General features: G+C 48.0%; 1 pseudogene; it reads right to left on the bottom strand.

Annotated features, from left to right (window-relative positions):
* Positions 1 to 8,495, bottom strand: part of LOC124242002 (histone H1.8-like) — a 174,321-nt pseudogene extending 165,826 nt beyond the window's left edge.
* Positions 8,496 to 21,923: the final 13,428 nt, after the last annotated feature.

The raw sequence follows: 21,923 nt of genomic DNA, 5'->3' as shown, positions 1-21,923 counted from the left end.
AAGATGGAAGTCACAGTCTTGTGACTTCCTGATCTTAGAAGTGACAGGCCATCATTTTTGCAGTATTCTATTCACTAGAAGCAAGTTCCTAGGTACACCTGCACTCAACAGGGGGATTCCACAGGCAAGGGCCATTGGAAGCCATGTTAGAAGCCACCTCCCACCCTACCACACCCAGTGTATTAGTCGGGGTTCTCCAGAGAAGGAGAACCGATCTATAGGAAGTTGGCTCACGTGACTATGGAGGCTGAGAAGTCCCGTGATTTGCCATCTGTAAGCTGGAGACCCAGGAAAGCTGGTGGTGTTTCCAGGTCAAATCTGGAGGCCTGAGAACCAGGGATGCTGGTGGGGTAAATCGGAGTCTGAGGGCAGGAGAAGCCCGATCTCCCAGCTCAGGTGACAGGCAGGAACCAAACGGGGGGAGCCCTCCTTCCTCCACCTTGGGTCCTCTTCTGGCCTCAAGGAATTGGACGATGCCACACACACGGGGAGGGGGGTCAATCTACTTTACTGAGTCCACCAGTTTAAGTGTTAATCTCATCCAGAAACACCCTCACAGACACACTCAGAGATAATGTTTAATCTGGGTACCCCTTGGCCTAGTCAAGTTGACTCACAAAATTCACCACCACACCCAGGCTCCTGGAGGAGGTCAGAGTGGCGGTGACATTTCCCGTGATATTCACACGCTTGCTGGATGGTAACCTCCATCACCACCTGTTCATCCAACCCGTCCTTCCAGACCAAACTGAGCCGTCACCTCCTCCAGGAAGCTTTCCTTACTCTTCTGAGCCAAATGTGACCTCTCTCCTATGTAAAGCAGCCTCCACCCCTGGCACTTTATGCTTCCCTTCAAACAACACTAACCAATGAGAAATTATATTCGCTAGTGGTTAAAAACAAAAACAAAAGCAACACTGTCTGGGGCTGACTTCCAGCCCGGTCAGGTCCTAGCTGTGTGTTCTCAGGGAAGTTAATGAATGTCTCTAAGCGTTGGTTTCCTCAGCAGTAAAAGGAGGATAAGGACTTATGGGAACAGCATGACATAATGTGTAGAAGCTGAGTACTCAGGCTGTGGGAGATGCTTCACTGTTGTCTGTCGCTGTGGCTGGTATGATTATTTAAGCAACCGAAAAGAAAGAGTCAAAATCTTACTATGTTTCCTCCCTTCCCACAGTGCCTTGTACGACTGAGCACCAAACAAAGTATTTTTAAATGAACCAGTGAATGAACGCGCCCTCTGTAATTTCCATGTGCCACGCCTGGGTCTCACCGGAGTGCCTCGCCTGCCTTGGGCCGCTGGCTCCGGGCCTCCTGTCCCCCTGAGCTCCTGGTACAGGCCCTTCATCACTGGGCATCTTTTCTGTTGTTTCCCAGGTTCCCCTCCCGCTGCCTGTGGGCTGTGAAATCTCTGATGCAATCGGCTCCATCGCCGTGCGAATTACCTTGTTCCTGCGCTGTTTGTCAGCGAGAAGGATTTATGGGGAGATAAACTCTTCTCGGAGACTTTCATCTCCCCTTTGCACACACGTTCTGGACCACCCCTCCTTCCAGTCCCCATCCATCAGCTGCCCTGAGTATATATATATATAATCTTTCCTGCTTTCTCTGTTACCTGTGCTTCCTGCTTACTTCCTTTGAGCAAAGCACAGGAAGGGGTGGCGGAGAAGACGAGCAGCCTGGTTTGCTTTGGGGGCAGAAATTTCCGATCCTCTTTAAGAATGAGCCTTCTTCTCATTCTTGGTTCTCTGTGGCTGAAATATGGTCGCAGGGAGCTTGGGAAATGGGCCCCATCCTCTTTTCCCAAAAGAATTGAGCCATCTTTTCCTAGTTGCTGCCTGCCACTCGTGTTGAAAGGTTAATCTGTTCCTCTTCTCTACCGGTGCATTTATCATAGGGAAGTGGTCTGTTGTGGAAAATATTGATCAAAGGCCTGCCAGGTCTTCTGCTGGGTTGAAATTGAGTGTTGCAGTCAATCAATGGCTTGGCATTTAGTGGTGTGGAGAGAAGGCAGTGGCCTCTGCATGTGGCAAGGCTGATGGATGGAGAAAGGGTATTGGGAGAAAGTCGTTCTTCCACTTGCCTCTCCTGGTTGGCTCAAAGGGAAGGGTGGGGTCAGTGTTGCTGGGCTGGGGTTGGGAATCTCCGGTGGGTGACCTTGGGAGCCTCAGCTCCCCGCAGCTGGGGCCAGGCTCTGTGTGTTGACATGAGAGGACACAGTCTCAAGCGCTAACTGGTCAGCGTCTATTGGAATAGCATGTTGATGCAGAATTGGCACTCATAAAAGCAAAGTCAGTTGAGGTGGTGGAAATAGGCTCCACTCCCTACAATTAAGTTTCTGTTTCCAGAACCCCGACAACTTCCTTGCACAAATTACGCTGTAACTTAGTATTAACATCCACAACCCAAGAGCCTTCCTCCTCCCCTCCCTCCCTTCTTCGCTCCCTCCTTCCTGATTGCCCGCCTGCCTCAAATCCTACTGCCAAGTAGCTGCCGCGTGCCAGGCAGTTGGTTAAGCATGAGGAAGAGCAAGAAGGACCAGATGCATTCCCTTTCCTCCAGTTGCTCCCATTCCTGTGGGACTGATCATTTCTTTAGCAGAAAATTGTTTTACAATTCCCTAAGCTCTCTGGTTGAAGGATGACCAACGTGACGCAACTGAGAGGGGAAGACATCCTTTGCTTGAGGCAGTTACATAGCAAGGTGGGCTTCAAAAAGGAGGTGGCTTTTGAGAAGTGCCTTAAGGAAGGACTAGGAGTGCATCAGGAAAGGCAGGGTGGGTAGAGATGGGAGTGTATGTGTAAAAGGAACCACCTATGAAAAGAGGCCAAAAAGGAATTCAGTGTTGGCAGGCATAGAAAACACTGGGCCAGAGAGGTGAATGGAGCCATTTCATGAGGGCCTGTGGGACGAGCTAAGGAGGTGACTGTGAGAAGTGAATGGGAGCATGTACGTGAGGGACCTAACACAATGCTTGCCATCAAGTAGGTACTTGAAATATTTTATATCCTGTAATAATTGGGATTATTGGTTGTAAGTGACAGAAAACCATCTGCATCAGTCAGGTTCTCAGCTAGAAGCAGATGGAACACTCAATTTGGGTAAAATGAGTAGAGATTAATAAAGGAACTATTTACAAACACGCATGAAGCAGCTATAAAGGAAACCACAAGGGTTAGCACAGCACTCGAGGGAATAGGAACCGTGGGGCACCATTACTACATGTAGGCCTGAAGTGGCAAGAGAGAGGAGCTGTTACCGGATCCCAGAGAGAGAGAGAAGGAGCGAGAGGGGCCGGGGGTGGGGGCTGTTACCTCTGGTTGAGGTTATCCAGACCACCCTCAGTGAGTCGCGGTCAGGGAGCCAGGAATAAACATCTGGCCTCACTCTCCTCCCTCCCTCCAATTTCCTGCCGGTGTGCCCTGTTGGCCAAATCCTACTGGCAGCCAGAAGCCTTGGGAGCTGGTGATGAAGTCCGTTCAGGCCAGCCTCCCCGGGCAGTGAGGGAGGCAAGAGGTCTGTGAATCCAGATGGCAAACAGAATATAGGCAGCCTGCCAGCTCAAGTTGAATTAAGCCAAAGAGTGATTTCATCAGCTTATGGGAATAGAGCTGGCTTCAGGCATTGCTGATTCCAAGGCGGTGCTTTCCTAGGAGATGGCTAAACCTTCAGACTAGATAAGATGGCCCAATACCTTGGGCCAACCTACATCCAGCTTAGCAGCACACGTGGAGAGATGAGGTGTCTTTCCCAGAGGTGCCAGCAATAACCCAGGCCGAGTTGGGCCCTACTTCTACTGACACTCACTTGAATATTCTGAGCCTCAGTTTCCTCATCTTTAAAATGGAAACAACAAACCAACTTAACCCAGTTGTAGAAAGATGGAGTATAGAATCACGGCCAAAATCATGCACTTTGGAGCCACACTGCTCGGACTTAAATCCCGGATCATCCACCTACAGGCTGGTGACCTGGGCTGTGTCTTCACCCCTCCGAGCCTCACTTCCTACATGTGTAACGTAGGGGTGACAACAGCACCTGCCTTATAAGGTGGTTAAGCAGCACATTAGGTGAAATAATGCGTGAGAATTCTTAGCAGAACATCCGAAACCTAGGAAGAGTTTGATAAATGTTAGCTGATGTGTTTGTTGTTATTATTGCTATTCCTGCTTAAATTCTATTCATGTGGGCAAAGAGCTTTCCTTGAGTTTTCAGGCAAGGATCCTTCCAGCTACTCTGAGAAGCTCCCCTCTGCTATGCTGAGAATGGTCCCCAGGGGTAAATTTCTAACCTCCGGTCACGGGAGAGAACGATGATGCTGAATGGCTTTGCTTCTCAAATCCCCTTCCTACCTTTTTCAAGAAACCTATTTCCTGTTGATTTCAACTCTCCCATATTGTCGAGAAGAATCTGTTGGGCCCTAGTGCTTGGTTTCTCTTGCTCTGCAGAGGCCAGATGCCCGGGACCTGCTGGTGCCCCGACAATGCCCAAATTTCAGCGTTCGCTGTTGGGGACACATCCCTGAGAGTGTCTAGAGCATGTGACAAGCATCTTAATATCCTTAGGAATGGGGAGGTGGGCTCCCCAAGGCAGCCTCCCACACCCTAATGGACTCCCTTTCCCTGGGAAATGTGCATGCTGGGAAGAAGGGGTAAATACTCTTTTTTATTTTCTTTTGCTATGTGAAAGAACCAATTGTCCATGAAATCAAATAAAGGTGAAATACATATTAAAATACTGTGGGCCTGCTAAAGTCAGTTAGATGCAAAAACAAAGCTCGAGAGCAACGCCAGTCCATGCCTCTGAGATTTATAATCATATTACATTGCTTGTAGTTTGATAACAAGAGCAACAAAATAAGTGTGTGAGTTTAAAATATGATTCTGGGCAGCATGGTGTAGTGGAAAAAACCCTCCACCAGAAATTAGGGGGCCAGATTCCAGTCTGCATCCGTCCAGCCCCACGCTGAGAGACCCCACCCCCGGAAGACTCAGTTCCTCACCCATACGATGAAGGCGTGGGGCCAGACACACTCCAGAGACCACCCCAGCTTCTCCTTTTCTTTTGTTGTTTGTTTGTTTCTATTATTGTTTCGTTGGTGAGAATGTTCAATAGGAGCTGAAATGATGGAGGAAGCCAGCTGACAGTTTTGCAAGGCCACCTACTTGCAGCTCCTTCGAGTCCCAGTGCCTCTTGGTTGCAATGAGTTGGTGGCTTACCACTGTCCCAGCAAGGGGACCATAGTGAGCTGGGCCTCTTTACTCCACATACATACAGCAGGGTGGAGGGTTCTTTCCAACCTCAGCCCAGCAGATGCCCAGGGCCAACCTTCCTCTAGCTCAGAGATGAGGTCTCTGTGCCCCGCAGGTCAGGGAAAGATGACTTTCCAGACAGAGCTTAGCCAGGCAGGGACTGAACAATGGAGCAGATGGACACCAAGCCTTCTGGATGCTCAGCAGGTCACTGAGTGCTGCCCAACCAGTGCTCTCAGGGAGGCCGCACCAGAGGGCGCTGGAGCTGGAGAGTCACTCAGCCCTACTCAGCCCCTTGGCCTTGGCCAGCCCTCCCTTGTGAGGTGGTTGGGTGGCACAGGATGCTGAACCCGTCCTCTCCAGGGGACCCTGCACGTTTTGCCTTCTTTTCCCCTGAGCCCTGTTTACTTCTCCCCCGAATTAGCACAAATTTTCTGGCTGAAAGAAATACCAATTTATTATCTTCCAGTTCTGAAGTTTAGAAGTCCAAAATGGCTCTCCCCAGGCTCAGATCCAGCTGTGGACAGTGCGTCCCTCCTGAAGACTTGAGGGGAGGGTCTGTTTCCTTGCCTTTCCAGCCTCTAGAGGCCGCCTTCCTCCCTGGCTCCCGGCTCCTCCCTCCGTCTTCAAGGCCAGCAATCGCAGGCTCTGACCCCTGCTTCCACTGTCACATGACCTTCTCCGACTCTGGCCCTCCTGCCTCCCTCTTATAAGGACCCTTGGGATTGCATCTTTCCCACCCAGCTAATCCAGGATCATCCCCCGTCTCAGGGTCTTTAACTTAATCACGCCTGCAAAGTCCCTTTGGCCACGGAAGGCAAATGACATAGTCACAGGCTCCAGGCGTTAGGACGTGGACGTCTTTGGGAAGGGGGCTACGGACCACACCCCTCAACCCGGTCTTTCGTCTTTATCCCGTCTTCCTCAGTTCTGGAATCTTCTACCATTCATGGAGGTTCGGGGTAAAAAAGATTATTCAGCTCTTGTAGTCTTCCAAAAGCTACACGGCTTGCCAGTATTTTTTTTGATACTTCAAAAGCACATTTTTCTGCTTTTTCTGCTCTAAACTCTTCCCTGAGGCTGTTGATGTCTCCTGGGCTGAGTTTAAAAGAATAGCGGGCCATGGGGCAAAAAGTAATTACCAGGGACCAAAAAGGTGTTGACAAATTCATCCCCATATTCCTGCAATCAGGGGGCATCCATCAGCCTTTGACTGCAGTTGGGCCCTAGTTGTTCATGGCGACAGTTCTGCCAGGAAGCCAGGGTGCGTAAGTCACAGCCATTCCATCATTCTTTTATCTGAAAACTTTTTTGAATATCTACAAAATGCGGAGTATGGTCTCAGGTCTGGTAGAATTGGTACAATTAAAAGAACACCAGAGTGTTTACACGCACCAGAGTGGCTGAAAAAAGAGAAAATACAGGTGTTGGTGAGGACGTTGGACAACCAGGACTCTCCCACACTGCCGGAAGGAGTGTGCATTTGCACACCAACCACTGAAGAAAGCTACCCGTCAGGCTCTCCTAAGGGGAGCACACACGCATCCCAGGACCTGGCGTGTTCATAGAGATGGGTACACACGAGCACCAAGACACGCACAAGAATGTTTCGGGGTAGCACTGTTGGTAATGGCTCAACTGAAAAGGGCCCAAACGTCCACCACGGTACAGTGGATGAGGATGCATAGCACAGTCACACAGTGGAATCTATTGCCGTGAAGCATAGTTAACTGCATTAAGACAATGCCGTAGCCCGGGCGACTTAAACATTTATTTCTCACAGTTACACAGGCTGGGAAGTCCAAGATCAAGCACCCAGCAGATTTGGTGTCTGCTGAGTGCTTGTTTCCTGGTTCACAGATGGAAGTCTTCTCACTGCATCCTTACATGGAGAAAGGGGCTAGAGAGCTCTCTGGGGTCCCTTTTATAATCCCACTCATGAGGGCTCCACCTTCATGATCTAATCTCCTCTCAAAGGCCCCGACTCCGGCACCTGTGCAGTGAGGGTTAGGATTTCCACATATGAATTTGGAGGGTACAAACATTCAGTTTGTAACAAATGGGACTGAATGAAATCCAAACACCCGATTTAGGCAATCTTATGAAGAAAGTATTGTGTTGAAGAAGGCAGCCACAAGGAACACACTCTGATTCCATTTACACAAAGTTCAGGATCAGTCAGGAGACCCCTTCCCGCACCGTGGAGTCAACACCTCTCCACCGACAGGACAGGGGCAGACCTGTTTGCCTCCCTAAAACCAGGCAGGCCTGCGACTATGCTGGAAGGGAAGCCATGCCTTCCGAGGCCCCGAGGCCGGCCAACCACGTGCTCCAGGTCAGCCTGGCGCTCTCTCTCAGGCCACACACCTTCTGAGCCATGAACTGCTGTGGATGGAGTCTGGCTACCCTGAAGGTGCTGGGCTGGGGAGACCACACAGAGACAGAAAGAGAGGTCGCAAGAGTGCCAGCCATTGTCTGAGTCTTCCCAGACCAGGCAACACCCGCGGGAGCAATTCCCCAGCTTATTCCAGCCCCTGGCCTCTGAGCTGTCCCCACTGAGACTGAGTAGGGCGGAGCAAGCTGTCCCCACCCCACCCAGACTGCAAATTTGTGAACAAAATAAAATAAAACCAACCAACCAACAGCAAAACTAACCTGTAATGTCAGAAACGGGGAGAGTGGTTACATTTGGAGGGGTGGTGCCTAGAAGCAGGGGTAGGGGGTCTGGGGTCTGGCTACACAGTGTGTTCAATTTGCAGATGTTTATCGAGCTGTACACTGGCAATGTGTACACTGTCTTTCCCTCTGTCCCTATATAAATATAGATATATAGACATACAGTATATTTTACACTTCAATAAAAAGAGAAAAAGTGCTCTCAACGGAGTGACGAAGATACCTGGTCCAGATCTGGCTTAGGCTCTGATTTTGACAAAGATCTTTTGCTCTGTGTTACCTTTGTTTCTCTGTGTTACCTGTGTTTCCAAGAAACAGAAACTCAATTGCAACTGATTTAAGAAAAAGAGGATTTCTTGGACTCTCACATAAATGAAAAGATCAGGCCTCAGGTATGGCTGTATCCAGAAGTTCAAACAATATGCTCAAGCCCAGATCTCTTATATCCTCTTTCTCTGCTTCTTGGCACTGCTTAGTGTGAATTGTCTTGACTCCAGGCTGACTTTCTCCACAGGGTCTCCATTCTCACAGCTCACAGTTGACGTATTCATCAGAAAGGGAGCTCATCTTTCCCACTTTTCCCACAAAAGAGGTCATATCAATTCTCATTGGCCAAAGGTGGGTCATATGCACTCCTTGAGCCAATTGATAATGCCAGGGAGATGTAGTATTCTGATTGGCCAAGCCAGTGTCGCATGTCTAATCCTGGAATCAGCGGTGGGATCACTCACAACCAAATCATGTCACCACGACGGGAGGAGGATGTTTCCCCAAGGGAAGTTAAGGCACTGTTCTCAGAGGAAGGGGAACTGTACGCTGGAAAGGCAGACAAGCAGATATCCGTGATACACCTTCTGCGCCTCAGTGTCTCCATCTACAAAATGGGTCGAATGCTGATCTCTAAGACCCCCTCTGATGCTGAAGCTTGTGTAATTTTCATCCTGCTGCTGAAGGATTTCTTGGTGCACGGCCGGGGTTGCCATGGCTGTGGATTGTGGAACTCACCAATTCAGTTCAGACTTACCCTGGTCTTTAACTTCCAGTAGCGCATGTCACTGGGGCCAGAGCCAGAGAAAGGCACACGCACACAAAATATACATAGATAAAGAGAGAGCTATTTTCATATATGTTATCTGTCATATTCTTCACAATTTCTGCTTTAAAGATGATGATAAATGACGCTCAGAGAAGTCAAGTGACTTTCCCTGAGTCACACAATTGATGTCAGGCCAGTAGATTTAAAACCTGCTCTTTCTGACGATGTCAGGGTTTCTCAATCTTGGTTCTGTACAGTTGACATTTCGAGCGTAATAATTCTGTGCTGTGGGGGCTGTCCTCTGCCCTATGGGGTGTTCGGCAGTGTCTCCGGCCCTAACTTACTGGATGCCAGAAATATCCCCCGCCCCAAGTTGTGGTAACGAAAAATGTCCCCAGACATTGTCAAGTGTCCCCTGAGGGACAACGTCACCCTGGTTGAGAGCCACCTCTATAAAGGCAGTGATGGGAATCTAGACTTTGTCCCTTACCTGCTGTGTGACCATTGGGTGAGTGTTTAGTTTCCCTGAGCCTCCATTTCCCTGTCTGTAAAATGGGGAGCAAAGCCATAGTGCCTGCCTGCATCGTGCCTGTAGGATATTGAGCACCCGCCTGGCACTCTAAGTGCCTTGTGTGCAATAGTCGAGTTCCTTTCTCGATGTAATTTTACAGAGAGAATTTTTCTTTTCGGCAAATTAAAGACACACTGAATGCCAAATGAGGACAGATATTTGAGGTCACTTCCGTTGCCTAATTAGTACAACTCCATTGACAGCCCTGGCTCCTTCAAAGGATGCTCCCTGGGCCGTGGGCCTCTGCAGAGCTGGCTAGGAACTTGGAACTGAGTCAAACGTCCAACATCAAACGTTGCAAAGCTCAGAAATGAGGCCGTGTTCTCCAATGGGGAGCTATGTCTGTAAACGCTCGCCTGCTTGTTAAATTCCTGCAGAAGGCACTTTAATTGGATCCGCCCCCCTCGCTTGGCTAATCAGCCTGCACAGCCTGCACTGGTGAGGTCTCCAGAGCAGAGTTCCCGGACGGGGACTCCCGCCTCGGTCTTTCTCAGGTCCCTGAGGCTAACGCAACAGATGTGCTTACCTGCTCTTCCTGACCCTGAGCCGGTCCTAATCAAGTTTCGGTTCCTGCCCAAAGGTGGTTAGAATAAAGCCGCTCTCCCTGATCCCACATCCATTGTCCCTCCTTGTCCATCTCTGTGTCTTCACTGCCCAGCACACGGAGTAGCTGGTCAATAAGTGCTGAATAAATTAATGACTAAATGGGTGCTGGCCGTCGGTCTTGCCCTTTGGACCTCGTGATGCCCATCAGATGCTGGATCCAGGATGCCAAATACAAAGCCTGGGGACCGAGGTGACCTCCAGATTGCGAGTTTCCCTGCCTCTCCCAAACTACCCACATCATCAGAGGTCACAGCATGCTGGTCTGCACGTGGCTGCATTTTCTCTAGCCAGGTTGATGTTCTGGCCAACAGGTCATTGGACTATTGTTGGATAAGGCACACATCCTCCAGTGTGTTATAGTCTCAGTCACCACAGAGATAGGCCCCCCATCATTTGAGTTGCCCAGCTGCATGCTCCAGGCACCTGAGTCGGGGTCTGGGATAGGACAGGACTCCCCGCCCATAAGGAAGTCCTAACAGCTGTTCTATCTGGAATCCGGGACCCCAAGCCTGATTCTAGATATCTGCATGGGTCTCAGCCTATTTGGCCTGAGTCCTGATCCATTGTGTATTCTCGTCCACTTTATCCCACATCCCTCCCGTCTTTCTTCCCCGGGTCTTCTTGCAGCTGATGGTCAACAAAGACTGAACAGAGACAAATCAGTGCTGATCACAAGGATCCCATGGCATCTCTGCCTTCACTCTTGACTTGTCTCTGATTCTTCCAAATAGCTCTATTTAGGAGCACGTCTCCCAGAATTAGGAAAGCGGGCTTCCAGGTTGAATGTCTGACCTTCTCCAGAGACCCAGATATAGCAGGGCCTGAGTGATTAGAGGACGTGGTAATGGCAGCCTTCAAAACAAATACGGAGACTATTTCTCCCTTTGGACTCAATTCTCACACTACACACGGGTGTCCACTCAGTGCTCACTCGACCAGCACAGTCCTAACAACACAGTCCCTGCTCCCTCTCCCCACCAGTCCCAGTGAACTTCACTCCCAAACTGGCCATGGAAGGACATACGCCAGGGTGACCTGAGTAATCCCAGAGCCGGCGTGGGTCAGGAGCAGCATAGGGCATTGACGCCAATAAGGATGGGAGGGCATGGGTACAGACCAAAGAGGTTCAAGGCAAATGCTTGAAGTCTGTTTCATTTTAAGCATAAGCAAACTCTTTGCACCACATTTTGGGGTAGCTCATTGCATCCAACCAACAATAGCATGCGGAAGTTCTTTGAGAATAAATGTCCCAGAGCAAAAATGGTTATTGCTCAGACACAAGGTAAATGCAGCAAAAATCTGATTTTAATGAACTTGAAGAACGCCAGAACTTCTATGTCAATGGGAGGGTTATGTCTGCGGAAATGGTGCCCATTATGCATGCAGGGCTTGCTTGATACTTAGAAGCCTGGTTTCTTAGGATAATAAAGGAAAGCACTGAGAAGGCGCTCCACTCCAATCTTCTTGTTTTAGAGGTAGGACGCTGAGGCACAAGGGACAGGGAACTGGAAGGGGTCAAGAAATCTGGCTCTAGCATGTTGCTCTGTAACTTTGGGCAAATAGTGTCCTCTCTCTGTAACTCAGTTTCCCCATCTGTAAAGTGGGAAGGTTGGGATTTCTAAATTGGAATTGGAAAGTTGGAATCATTTCTAAGGCCGGTTGATTATGTCTATTTAGAAAGCCTTGACTGCGACTGACCAGACCCAGTGTGTGCCACATTCAGAGGCAGAGCCCCAGCGGGAACTGCAGCCTTTGCTCAGGCAGCTTTCAGAGATTTAATGGGACCTTGTATTCATCTTGCTATGAATCCCATTAACATCACCTCTCCTCATACATCCTTGAGTGTACTGAGATTCCAGTGAATCTCTGAATACCTTATTCTGCTTTGCTACTAATAGACACCCATTTACAGTGCTTTAAACAGATTAGGAGCATGTTTTTTCACATAAAAGAAATCCAGACATAAGTACTTTAGGGTTGATTTGATGGCCCAAGAGTCATTAGGAATCTTCTGTTTTCTACTCCACTATTCTCAAAGTCATGCTATGGCTGCTGGAGCTCCAGCCTTCATGGCACATTCCAAGTATGAAAAGAAAGAGCAAGAGGCAAATATCTATTCCGTCTAGGTAAGCCACCTTTAAAGAGGTTTACCAGAAGCTCCACTCAATGACTTCTGCTAGCAACTCATTGGCCAAGCGTAACTGCAAAGGGAGGCTTGGAAAAGTGGTATTTTCACTGGGCATGTGGTCACCCCAAATAAAATAGGGGATCGCTTTTAAAGGAAGAGGAGAGAGTGGATACTGAATAGGCAAATAGTCTCTGCTACATTACACACCCTCTCACCAACCACCGTGTCCTTGCCATCCTGGTCCTTCCACGTTCCTACTCTTCCACAAGACCTGCCCCAGACAGGCCATGTGTCTCCAATCCTCCTATTCTGACGAGTCTTCCCTTAGGAGCTATTATTCCATGGGTCAGGGATGCTGCCCCACTTGGACCTACTCATGCAGCATCTCTGGCTCCTGGCCACCAAGCATGCAGATCCCCAACTTTCTCCTTTGTCAAGAACCTGTATGGAAACCACCTTGGATTCCTACCCCAGTTTAGGACCCCTAAAATCCTGTTTGGACCTTGGCTGGAGTCCAATATGGATAATCTGAGTCCTTCTCTGCTGATGGCTCCTGGTTTAGAATTCTGGTTTCCTTGTTGTTTCTTCACCTGGCTCTCCTGTGGGTCTCCTTCCCTGGACCTTGGTTCCTGACTCTCAGCTCAGAGAACCCCAGTGCAGACTCACAGGTTCTTCTGAGCAAACTAGCAATGTTTTTACTGTACCCGGGGAGGGCTGGGTTTCATAATGAGTGGAATTTTCTCCTCCACAGATCAAAATCTACAGTTATACGCTGGATAACGTAATTATACGTGAGTAATGTCTTTGAGATTCTATAGGCTATAAGTGCCTAGGAAACATGTAAAAAGATGCCTGTACCCTCAATAATCATGAAAATGTAAAGTACATCAGAGACTATTTCACAGACTTTTAATTGCACAACATTAAAAAGTCCAACAACATTAAGTGTTGGTGAGGAGGCTGAGAAACTGAATACCTTATCCACAGCTGGTGCAACTGTAAATTTGAGCGACAACTTTGGTAGTTTGAAAATATACAGTGGAGTTAAAGATGGGCACGCTCAATGGCCATGCATTTCACACCCAGGTTTAGACTTCAGAGAAATTCTTACACAAGAAAGCTGGGATATGGATGTTTGTGGCAGCCGCGTTTGTAGGCGGATTGCTCTGGCTGAGGAAGGGGCTTCCACAGTGTCTGGAGCTGAGCACAGACCCCAGGGAACTCCCCACCACTCTCTACAACGCTCCTTCAGGCAATTTCCTAGGGAGGGGTGTATGTGGCTGGAAGAGGGACTGGAGCAGGTCCAAAGCAGAGCATCTTCCAGCTTCTATGTGACTCTCTGCCACACCAAGAACAAGTAGGAGGAGTCCTTGTTCCTCATCTAGGCTTTCTAGTAACTTCCCAGGAGAACTTCTGTGCCTGGCTGTGATTGGCTGGTCCAGGACACACCTAGGCAGATGAGACAAGAAGGCAGTGCGTGGTAGCAAATGATGGGACTGGGGGCTGTGTAGGGCTTCTTGGAGGCACTGAAAACCACAGCAGGCTGATCCTGAGCAGCAACCAGGACAAAGAAAACAGAACCTATGGTCAGGTGGTGCTGGCAGGAGCTCAGGAGGATGCTAGGGCCTGCATATAAATCGGATAAACGTGGCTTCAGGGTCAGGCTCCAGTCCCCAGAGGAGCTAGGATTGTATAAAAATCATAAATTATTATCATCATCAGAATAGCCCACGCTTATTAGGCATTTATCATATGTCGGGAACTGTGTAAAATGCTCTTCCTACTATGGCAGGTACTACTAATTGCATAAATTGGAGTCCTTATTTCTCATCTAGGTTTTCTAGTCAATTCCCTGGAGAACTTCTGTGCCTGGCTAGTGATTCTCTCCTTATGCCTTATTAACAGTCTGTGATTTTGATCAGAATAGCAATGTGTGCAGAAAAAACATTTTCAAGATTTCCTGTGGCTAAAGGTGGCCATGTGATACCCTTCTGACCAATGAGATGAGGATAGAGGTCCACTTGATGGTGCCTCCAGGAAAGCTGGCCTTTTGCCTTCACTCTCCCTCTCTCTCTACCTGGAATGTGGATATAATGGTCAGGATGCAGCAGCCATCTTGCGATCAAGAGGAAAAGAAACTCATGCTAAGGATGGCAGTGCAGGAAAACAAAAGAATCTGGGCCTTGATGGTGATGTTGTCATTTACTACCCACCTCTGTGTTTCTTGTTTAATGGGAAAAATCTACCTATTTTGGTTAGGTCACTGTGACGTTCAGATAAAAACAATCCATAAAGATATACATTATCGCATTTAATCCTCACAACAAACTCGTGGGGTAGGAACTCTTACTATCACCATTTTACAGATGAGGAAACTAAAGCTCCAAGAGGTTAAACTAGCATGTAGTAGATCATGGCTAGAGCTACGTCCACCTCACTCTAAATCCGTCTGTGCTACTCTGCCTCTCCATGTACATTGAGAAGGGGTTTAATCCAATCTTTGTAGATTGGGTTGACCAATAGCCAATGGCGGGGTAGAGGGTGTAGTGACGGGAAGGGGGGTAGGAGGCTACATTGATGGTCTTTATTCAATTCTTGGAGGCGTGAAATTTGACATAGTAAGTCCCCCCTGTTACTCCTTTCTCTGGTCAGCACCCGCTGGGTGGAGAATGCTGTCAGGAATTCTAGAGAAGGGGATGGTGGAGGCTCCGAGAGACAAGTACCCATTCATCCTTCCAGCTACACAGAATGGCCAGCAGCCACTGAATGCAGGATGCGAGCGAATCAAGAGGGAGGATGAAGTGAGGGTCCAGGGTCGGGGGGCAGATCGGACCGCCTCGGGCAGGCAGCTGGAGCCCATCCAGGAGGCAAACGTTTCTTGATTGCACATGAGTACTTTTTCGGTGAGACTGATTATCAGGAAAACCCTGGTAAGAGCAGCGATAGGACATTTGTTTCTTGCCTCTGCCCCCATTCATCCTAGAGAATGAGGACATCCCTCCATGGTCCCCGGGAGGACAGACTCAGAGGTGGACAGTAAAAGGTGATCGGAAACTTCACAGAAAGATGCAGAGGGAGACAACAGTGGGTTTGAATCCTGGCGCCCCCGCTTAATAGCTTTGTGATTTTTGAAGCGGTTATTTAACATATCTGATTATGGGCTAATGACTCATGCGTCCTCACGAGGATGTAAAGAAAATATGTGACCACATCCGGCACATGCTGGATGCACAGCGTGAAAGCGCCTCTGCTTTCTTCCTGTGCGAGCCCGAAACAGGAAGGGGTGCTTCACTTCTCTGCTCTCCAGGCTGACCCACGGGGCTCCCCAGAGGGCACACCAGGGCCTGCCATTTGTGCCAGACACTCAGTGCTTTGCGTTCTTCATGGTTTTAAATGTTCCCATAAGCCCTTTGAGGTAGGGATTATGATCTCCTGTTACACGAAAAAGAGAGCTGAGGGGCTGGCCTGGTGGTACAGTGATTAAGTGCGCACGTTCTGCTTCTGGCAGCCCGGGGTTCGCCGGTTCGGATCCCGGGTGCGGACATGGCACCGCTTGGCGCGCCATGCTGTGGTAGGCGTCCCACGTATAAAGTAGAAGAAGATGGGCATGGATGTTGGCTCAGGGCCAGCCTTCCTCAGCAAAAAGAGGAGGATTGGCAGCCGTTAGCTCAGGGCTAATCTTCCTCCAAAAAAAAAAAAAAAAGAAAAAAAGAAAAAGAAAAAGAAAAAAGAGAGCCGAGGTTCAGGAAAGTTTAAATAATGTGTCCTTGGACACAAAGCTAGTAGATGGTAGAGCTGGATTTTGATTCCAGTGCTCGACCTTTAACCACCATGATATTCTTCTTCCCATCAGGAACTCGGAAACTGAGTATCAAACCCGATTTGAATACCAAGACTTTAGCACTTTATCTAACAAAAGTAGAGCAAATACACACTGGACTGTGTGTCACAGTCTATGAAGAGACCACCAAGCAACAGTGACGCTGCCTATGACCGGCTCTGCGTCTCCTGGAGTCGCACCATTTCCATCCTTCCTTCTTTCCTTCCTTCTCTCTTTCCTTCCTCCTTCCCTCTTTCTCTCTCTCTCTCACTTCCTTCCATCTTTTTCTCTCTTAAAAATATTTAGGAGCATCTTCTTCTCAGTACCAAGTCCTGTCTGTGGTGCTAGAAGGCTCATGGAGATGAATAAGGCACTGTTTTATACCATTTAGAGATTCTGCTGGTGGCTGATACATCATGCCGACACTTGGAGAAATAAAAGGCTGAACCCTATCTTACTTACAGCTCAAAATGAGAGAAGACTGCCAGGCAGGGCCGCAAGGGGGGTCGCACCAGGGACAGGGTAAAAGCAATCTGAAGTTGTAGGGGGCAGCTTAAGTATGGCAAGTAGGGTGGGGTTAGCTAGGTTTTGTGGGCTCCCTATGGATTAGCTAATACTTTTAGGGGGCTCTGGGGCATAGAGGTTGTCCCTTGCTGTCTGGTGCCTGGCCCTGGGGCAGTTAGGATGGGTGCCAGTGTGACGGTCTGATAAGGGATGTGGTCGGGGACTGAGCTTAATTAGCTGATCAAGAAGGGGATCTGATTAGCCTCTAGCCGGGGGCCAGACTGGGTCAAGACAGCACAATAAAAAATTATATGAGACACACTGTCCCTCCCTGTAACAGGCTTACTACCTAGCGGCAAATGCTGACATCAAAAGTCATCATCTCCTAGAGAGAGTCTAGCCTAGTGGTTAAGAGCCCTGAAGCCGCTTCCACCTCCCGGTTCCTCCAAACACCAGCTGCATGATCTTACGCAAGGTGCTTACCCTCTCTGTCTCAGTTCTACCTTCTGTACACTGCAGGTGATGGTAATAATTGCCCCTGTCTCATAGGAAGGGTGTAAGGAGAAATGAATGAATGTAATAAAGCACTTAGATGAGCTCCCAGCAAAATGTAAATATTTAGTAAGTGTGAGTTACTTTTATTAATATGATTATCACTATCATTGTTATAATGCAATGTCTGCTCTAGTGGAAACATCCACAAAAGGCTGTGACAGCAAAAGGGAAGGTTAGGCAACCTTCACGGTGAACAGGCTACGACAACCGACCCCCTTCACAAAGTCCTGGCTGAGGACTGGGAGTGGGTCCTCCTGGTGAAGACAGCACTGGAGTGGGCTGATCCTCAGGGTCACATGGAGCCTCCGCCTGTTCTTGGAAATCCACAACCACTGGGATAGAAGGGTGGAGCAGAAGCTCCATCCACTCCACCTGCAGAAGACCCGGGAGAGGTGTTTGGGAGGAAGAGGCACCCACCCTCTGACAACAGGGATGCTCTCTGCAGAGGCAGCTTCAACAGTTTCACTCATGGAGTCATTTGTGGGCTGCTGAAAGCCCCCTCGGACCATGTTGCTTGAAAATCCACCATTAGCATTTCCACTTAATTACTTTTGTAGGCAGGTACATTTTCACAGGATTAAGGCGTTATGTCAGCCATGAGGGATTGAATTATAACTCCTGGAGGATGAACTTCATGGATTAAAGGGGGGTGCTTTATAGTCCCAGCCCTCCATTGTTTTCTGGAGGGAAAAATGATTATACAGTGACATAGACTACGAGAGCAAAAGGATATTGACTTCTAAGCAGAACCAGCTGGCTTGTTCCTCCCATTTACAGTTGGAAGCATCCAATTGATTTTGGTAGATATTTATATGTGTTGTCTAAAGTGTGGGTAGTACATTGATCTGTCATGCTTTCACCCAAATTTTCTGGGACAGTCTTCAGTAGTCCCTTTATTATTTCATTGACTGATTAATTTGGTAAACAACTACCTATGAAGAACTTGGTTGTGATAGACCCTGGAGATACCACAACAATTAGAGCCCCTGACGTCAGGGAATTCCTAGTCTGGTACGGGAGACAAGCAGTACACAAATAAGCACCTGATTGAGTGGCGGCAGCATAGGTTACACTGACTCCAGACCACTGGGATCCAGTGTGGATTTAGTCTTCCTGTATCTCCATGTCTTGCTGTGCTTTCCTCTGAATGGCTTTATTCTTAGTTTATTATCATGCTGTGTCCCCTGGTAGCTTTGGGCTTACGTGAAACAGACCAGTTTAGCCATTCCCATGGAGTGTCTCTCCTTGTTCACACAAAAAGCTGATATTCATAAGACAGACTTGGTCAGGGGAGTGGAATTGGCTTATTGGGCCAGAGCTGAGTTGCATGGCCTTCCCTGAAGCCCAGGAGGAAGGCATATAGTTAGACCCAGCTATACTGCTAGATTTAGTGTGTTTGAAGGGTGATTCCCTAAAAAAGTGGGGCACAACTCCCAACATGCCTGGACACTAGCCAAGCAAAGACAACTTATATGGACAGTTACAGGAAAGCCCTTCTTGGGGATGCTTGGAAGGAGTCTGAGGCCAAGAGGCCCTTTGTAAGGCCCTCTTGCATGCATTTTTAACACTCGCCTCTCTTAGTGGCCAACTCTACAAGTGGTTGTTTCCTCATCTCTGTCTGACACTTGTCACCCCTCCTCCCAGCCTGACCCACCTGTTATGACCATCCAGGGTTATGACATTGACCAGAACCTTGCTCATTAAAACATCTGTGCAACTGTCCTATTGCAATGCCAAATGGATCCAGGGTGAAGCTGGGACATTTCCCAAAGTCTGTTGTGTAAGTAATTGTTTGACATTGGCTAGGACACCTTTCATCATCCAATGTTATTTAGGGTAAAACAGCAGGATTACAAAGGTGATTGAACTTCTAAATCTTTTTAACAAAAATTCATCTCTCTCTCTTTACACATCAGACAAAAAGATGATGTCATTTGATGTGCCCTGACCCTGACTTGTACATCAGAAAACAGCATCCTTTTGGGCCACTACTAAGAAAACTATAAATGAAGCTGCACACATAGAATGTATTGAGTGTTAAAGAAAAACTTATTCAATTATTCATGACACTTGTTAAAGAACCATAAGGCAGACTTTATTCAGGACCAACACAGGAGGCGTAAGGACCACTGCAGTGGGGTTTTGCAAGGAGGCGGGCATTGGGGTCAACCCAATTACAACAAGGGAAAATGGGAATTTATAGCCAAGGAGCGGGGGTAGGGGGGCTCAGTGGACGGAAAGTTACCAAGAGGAAATATCAAGGTGAGGATGCTAAAGCAACCTAACGAGATTGCTGAAGGCTTCCAGGTGATCAGACATCACCTGTGGGACAGTGGGGCATGAGGAGCCCGATCAGAGGTCGAGGACGGGGATTCTGGATAAACTGACTCAGCAGGAGTCCTGCTAAAATTAGACAGGGCAGAGCCAGCACCGAAGCCCAAAGCCGGGGCCAGCGTGAGAAGAGAGTCAGAGGAGCCCGGGTGGAGTTTGGTCAAGGAGAGACTCTTGGTCAAGTGTATCCAAGCTGCCAGTACCCTTTTTCAAGTAGGGTTGCCCTTTGGGGCCCTTTGGAGTAAATCAGAGTTGGATTGGTTCTCAGAAATTTAGGAGACATTTTCCTTTAACCCTAAGGCTCTTTCACATAAAGAAAAGGAGAAAATTTTGCACGCAAGAGTGACTCATAAAGATTTTAAATATCCTAGAATCAGAGCATCTCCTCCTCTCTCCCATTTCTGCACGAAAGGCTTGGAGAAGCTTCTGATAATTATTTTGGGGTCAGGTGTACAGAAATGCCTATCTTTTTGACATTCCTTGATCTGCATCACAAATGAATGGGCTGGGACCCTGAGTCCTTGAGGATCCCACTCGCTCATCAGAAATCCTGGCTTGCATAGGTTGCATTCACCAGATGAAGGAAATGGTCTTTCTCCCTCTTTTCAGGTCTGTGCCCTCCTCCACTGGGGGCTACAACCAGCACAAAGTTATAGAGCCTCCAGCTATCAGCAGGGAATTCTAGGGCAATTAGCTGGAAACAAAGAAAATAAGAAGTGAGCCTTGAAGCAAGCACAGAGAGAGCAAATCAGGTCCCAGACTGAGTGTGGAGGCAGGAACGGAGAGGCATGGGTCAGCTGAGTGCTTGCCAATGTTGCTTGATTATTAAGGTTCTGATGGTCCATACCCCAACTCCTCGGTTCAGACACATATTTGCCCACATACAAAGTTTCTGCATCAGGACCCATCTAACAATTGATGTATGTATTTGCTGGATTAGATTTGTGTGTGTGTGTGTTGATTTGTTGTTTGTTTTCCCCTGAAAATCTATTAATAAATTCATGGCACGTCTTAAAATAAACGGTGTTTCAGAACTCAGGGGTGCAGTATTTCTGGCAGAGTCAGGAATGTACAATCTCAACTAGATAAAACTCCTTATAGTGTTCATCTCTGTCATCTCGTATGTACTGTTTCTTCATCCATCCCTCCATCCCTACATCATCTATCTATTTAGTAGGTGGGTAGAAACTTATTTAGTAGAAACTTAGGAAAAGTACTTAACCTGTCTGTGTCTTGGTTTCTTGACCTTCAAAGACCAGTTGTAAAGATTAAATGAAATAATACAATGTTCATATAAAGCACTTTCACAATGCCTGGTACAAAATCAGGGCTCAACCAGTATTCATAAACTGTTCATTTCATTCATTCGTTCAATGATCTCTGCTGACACCTGGCATCTGCTAGACTCTTTGAGGCACAGGGTTTTTCAGATTTGCTGCTGATCTGAAAGGGCACCTTCAAAGAAGGTGAAGTGAGTTTGGTCTGAGGCATAAATGTATAGACGTGTCGCAGGAAGTTAATCAAGGCGGCCCCACCCATAGCTCTCATTGGTTACCTGCTTGTTTCTCTTCCTGTTTTCTACCCCAGCTGCTCCTGTGGTGCACAGTGTATAACGGGAGGAGGAAGAGGAGGACAATGCCTCTGCCCTGCTTCCGCTATCCTGTCACAGACCCTTGTTTTCACTGCTGCCCGTCTCTGCAGTTTTGGCGTTCTCTCTCATTTCCCTTCCCCCATTCACCTGCTTTCCACTCTCAGCCTGGGCCTCTATCTCTGCCCAGCTTTGTCCACCACTGTCAGCTTTCCTGGGCTACATCTTGTGGCAAGATGGAAAATCTCCTACAGATTGGGTTATGTCCACCGATGACACTGGGACCATGATGGCGGGTTCCAAGTTCCCCGTGGTTTCTGATCTCATTATCTGGCATTGACACAGCCTGGTGAGCTGGTCCCAGTCTCAGGAGAGTAAAATTCCCATTGGCAACATCCATGGAACTGTACTCTGAAAGCTAAGAAAAGTCTCTTTTGCTCCATATGCATCTGTCTGGGAACCCAGAATTTAAACTCCATGAAGGAAGGAATTTTTTTGTGTATTTTATTCACTATTGAATACCCAATACCCGGAACTATGTCTGGCACACAACAAGCACTCAATAAATATGTGTCAAATGAATGAATGAATGAATGAATGAATGAACCTAGAAAAATCATCCCTGGAGGCATAGACGTGACTCCCAAGGAGGTAAGGAATATTTCAGAGCCCGTCTCTCTTTGAGATTCTTCGGGAGTTAACTGGTCTGAATGGTAAGAGAGGATAGGAATTTGCATGTCTGCATGTGTGGGTCTATAAGTATATACGAATGCATGTATTTGCAAACACATGGATGCACACAGAATGTGAATGCATGAGTGTGCTTAAAGGCAAAGTGGGAATGCATGCGTAAGTA

Source organism: Equus quagga, chromosome 7, assembly GCF_021613505.1.
Source record: "Equus quagga isolate Etosha38 chromosome 7, UCLA_HA_Equagga_1.0, whole genome shotgun sequence".
Taxonomy (NCBI): Eukaryota; Metazoa; Chordata; class Mammalia; order Perissodactyla; family Equidae; genus Equus; species Equus quagga.
This window is presented reverse-complemented; position numbering and strand designations above follow the sequence as displayed.